Below are 4884 nucleotides of genomic sequence, written 5' to 3'. Positions count from 1 at the left end.
GTCCTCACCAATTTGTCTGATTTCAAAACAATGGTATAAATGAATTTGTATTTCCTTTTCTGTTTGCTGGTAACTTGTTGCAGCCCATAGCTGTAGTGTTCACAAAAGTCAGTTCTCGTAAAATTAATGTCAACCCTTTGTTAAAATTCTGCAGCATATTTGATTGTCATTGACTGATTGTTTATCATGACATTCTGATATACAGGAATGGATTAATAACCTTGTAAATTTTTCGGCCACTATAGCCCCCCGGCTGGCAAGGACAAATCCTAAGGAACAGAGACATCTGGTTAGAGAGCTCAGGATTTTATTGTTTGTTTTGTTTTTTATTGGTCTTATCCACATCCTGAGATATAAGTGCTTCCTTAATATCTCTCACACATTGATGTGCCACTTGAGACAAGTAGCTTGTAAACATCTGAAAAGCATCATAGAAAGAACTGAACAGAACAAAGCGAGAACTCTAGAACCAAAGTCAGTCTGTATCATTCAATGACTAATGCAAAAATATTACATTGCAAGGAAAGTTCAAGAAATAAAAGGACAAAACAAATCAAATACAGGATATCTGATCCAATACAATTCAGGGAAACTTAAAAAGGCATTGTAATCATGTAATTACTATTTGATAGTATTTGTGTAAACTACTGCAAAAATACAATATTATATACCAATTACTGTAGAAAGGGCACCTTTTTGTAGAGCGTAAATAAACATTTCATTAAAAATCTATGTAATTGATGTATAAAAGTTTAACTTTAATTCTTTGATTTGCAGTATAAAGTACTTAGTGCATAACTCTATCCTCCCTTTGATTGGGATATTGTACATTAGTCATTCATATGCTAATGTAAACATGGCATCTTTACAGAGGACAGGAAATCTGAGGCTTAGAAAAGTGATAAAATCCAATACTACAGGAACCCCCAAAATTTTAAGTGCAAACGTTCCACCACAACATCTGCATATACAAAAGCGACAATATCAAAACTCTCTACATACAAACATGGATTTAGGCTTTACCCCATAAGGCCTTGATTCCCCAAATAGCTAATACAACTGTGGGATAGCCATCTCCCAAACACAGAGGGAAAAAAAAAAAAAACAGAAACATGCTCAAATTTTAGCTAACAACAGAAACCCAAAATAGCAAACGGTTCACTATCTCTAGTCATTACAAAAATAAAAATGTATGGATGTTACAGGAAACTAACAGGAGATTAAACACAGAAAATACAGGCAATCTAAACAGGGATTACTTTAAGTGCACACATACTTTCATTTTTTTCTGGTTCTTCAATGCCTCAAGGCACAGAAGAAAAAAAAATCAATTTAAATTCAAAATCAGATTTCTTTTTTCAGCTGTCATTTGGCTGTAGCAACTAGCAAAATCAGGATAAAGGCAAAAGACTACCTCTTGTGTATTACAATCAAATGCCTCCATGGTAGGGTCTGGCCACTCTGCATAGAACAACCATTTCAGAAGTTCTCCATACTTTATAGAATATATACACTACCGTTCAAAAGTTTGGGATCACCCAAACAATTTCGTGTTTTCCATGAAAAGTCACACTTATTCACCACCATATGTTGTGAAATGAATAGAAAATAGAGTCAAGACATTGACAGGGTTAGAAATAATGATTTGTATTTGAAATAAGATTTTTTTTACATCAAACTTTGCTTTCGTCAAAGAATCCTCCATTTGCAGCAATTACAGCATTGCAGACCTTTGGCATTCTAGCTGTTAATTTGTTGAGGTAATCTGGAGAAATTGCACCCCACGCTTCCAGAAGCAGCTCCCACAAGTTGGATTGGTTGGATGGGCACTTCTTTGAGCAGATTGAGTTTCTGGAGCATCACATTTGTGGGGTCAATTAAACGCTCAAAATGGCCAGAAAAAGAGAACTTTCATCTGAAACTCGACAGTCTATTCTTGTTCTTAGAAATGAAGGCTATTCCATGCGAGAAATTGCTAAGAAATTGAAGATTTCCTACACCGGTGTGTACTACTCCCTTCAGAGGACAGCACAAACAGGCTCTAACAGGTACTATTTAATGAAGATGCCAGTTGGGGACCTGTGAGGCGTCTGTTTCTCAAACTAGAGACTCTAATGTACTTATCTTCTTGCTCAGTTGTGCAACGCGGCCTCCCACTTCTTTTTCTACTCTGGTTAGAGCCTGTTTGTGCTGTCCTCTGAAGGGAGTAGTACACACCGGTGGAGGAAATCTTCAATTTCTTAGCAATTTCTCGCATGGAATAGCCTTCATTTCTAAGAACAAGAATAGACTGTCGAGTTTCAGATGAAAGTTCTCTTTTTCTGGCCATTTTGAGCGTTTAATTGACCCCACAAATGTGATGCTCCAGAAACTCAATCTGCTCAAAGAAGTGCCCATCCAACCAATCCAACTTGTGGGAGCTGCTTCTGGAAGCGTGGGGTGCAATTTCTCCAGATTACCTCAACAAATTAACAGCTAGAATGCCAAAGGTCTGCAATGCTGTAATTGCTGCAAATGGAGGATTCTTTGACGAAAGCAAAGTTTGATGTAAAAAAAATCTTATTTCAAATACAAATCATTATTTCTAACCTTGTCAATGTCTTGACTCTATTTTCTATTCATTTCACAACATATGGTGGTGAATAAGTGTGACTTTTCATGGAAAACACAAAATTGTTTGGGTGATCCCAAACTTTTGAACGGTAGTGTGTATATATATATATATATATATATATATATATATATATATATATATATATATATATATATATACATACATACACCTTGTTTTTTTTTTCAAGCTAGTAGAAAAAATTAATCCAGAACCAAGAGTCCTTTACCTACACCGAAATAACGCTTCGTGTTCACTATGGTGTTTGGTGTTTCATTCTCTTCAGAGAAATGTGCGCTATTCAGGAAGATTAACAAAATTCTTCACAGCGAGATAATATGGGGAAAGTAGTTGAATCTTTCACAAGTTCAAGTTGGAAAAGAGGTCCCCCCCCCCCAACATGAAAACCAATGCTAGCTGAATTAACCAGGCTGAGGAAAAAAAGGAGGCGCAGTATTCTTAAATGATGCAGTCAGAGTCCAGACGTCAATCCTGTAGAAAACCTATGGGCAGACCATAAAGAGGAGTGTGCACAGGATGTCCGCTTGTAATGTCATGGAGCTTGGACTCTTGGTGAGGTGAAAATGTATAAACAATAAAAGAAATCCTTAGTATAAATATGTTAAATTGGTAGAAAGCTATCCAGACTTGCTACTGTTAAGTGATAAAGACACGAGTCTTGTAAGAGTTAATTAAAAGGTGGGCGCACTAAGGCTCAGTGTTAAAGGCTATCCAATCCTATGTGGCCATATGTGCTTCTCTTTTGACTGCTGGTTACGACGTAAATCAAAGTGAAAAGAGTCTGGTTAAATTAGTTGTTTTTTTAGGCCTCAGGCCCATAAGAACTAGAAAAATGAAAACTGTGTACACCTTAAATATCCACTGTATATGCTTTTGAGTAGATTTGCCATCATAACCATCTAAGCAGATTTGAAAATTAGGGTCTACAGTTGGGGATACATTGTTGGTTTATGGACATGTGCCATTGGCACATCTTGGTTTGTGTAAAATATGTCCTTGCAAAGCTTCCTTACTGTACACAGATGCAGTGTTGCCAACTGAATAGTAATAGATCCTCTAACAAACCTGCAATGTGAAGGTACTGACAACATGAATAAATGATCCCTCTGAAGTGCTAATACGGACTTCTAGGGCTTTCATTTGGTCTAAGCACAAATATGGCATAGAAAACAACAGTAAACCTACACAAGTGTATAACAAATATTGCAAACTACTACCCCATACTACCTATTCAATTACAAGACTCCACTTAAGCAAGTTAAAACTCTGACATGGGCTTGGTTGTGGTAAGGCACAGTATACAAACAACTGATTTTAGACTATAGGGGTGGGTGTCTTATTTGAGTAAAGATCAAATTTCCCACTGGACATTAGTTGGTCATCCATCCCTTGGCTGGAGCAACACAATGGTAAATAAACACTTCGGCACTGTGATTATTTATCCAAGTGTCACATGTAAACAAGTTCGATTTAATAGTCCACGCTAGAAAGCATAGAGATATGTAATTTAGCTCTTGAATCTGTCTCTCACATTTATGGCTTTTATGTTATTTCAATAAAGGGGTGTATAGCTTTCAAGCCTCAAGTACCACAAAAAAGTGTCAGTTGGCAGGAAAGATGCTGAAACCCTGAAGGACTGCTTTCTACAGTCCACAGTAAGGGTTCAAAGTCAATGGGATAAAGATGGCTAAGGCTAAGTTAAGGTAAACGCTAGGCTGGTTAGTCTCTAGCCTCCGGGAGACGGAGGTATGGTTTGGATTAACGTTGGAGTTATGGCTTTACTGACTTGTCAAGAACCCAAAAGCCAACTGGCTGGAGACAGACACACCAGGCAATGCTAGCTCCTAGGGCTTATCTACTGTTCATACAGTAGGTGCTGGGCACATTTACATTACAACTGATAAAAAGGAGGTATTGTTCAAGGTTCAGTGAGAATATGGCCACATGTCATAGTAAGACAATTAAAGTAAGAATTCTAGCTATGACTACTGTTCGCCAACACCTTCCACAAAGCTAGCACTGTACACACAGGCATGTTTAGTAACCTCTGACATTTTACTTCAGAATGGTGTAAAGATAAGAATTTTAAGTAAACAAGCAAATCAGGTTAAAGCGCGGCCCTTCAACATGAACAAAAGGGGAAATTAAGCAGGAGAGCCTGTTCAAATGTAAAAGTCCTCAAAGCAAAGTGGGTAGGAATTGCTACGGGTTTGTTTGTTTGTTTTTTTTTGTTTCATAAAGTAGTTTGACAA

The sequence above is a fragment of the Lampris incognitus genome, chromosome 2, assembly GCF_029633865.1.
Source record: "Lampris incognitus isolate fLamInc1 chromosome 2, fLamInc1.hap2, whole genome shotgun sequence".
Lineage (NCBI taxonomy): Eukaryota > Metazoa > Chordata > Actinopteri > Lampriformes > Lampridae > Lampris > Lampris incognitus.
This window is presented reverse-complemented; position numbering follows the sequence as displayed.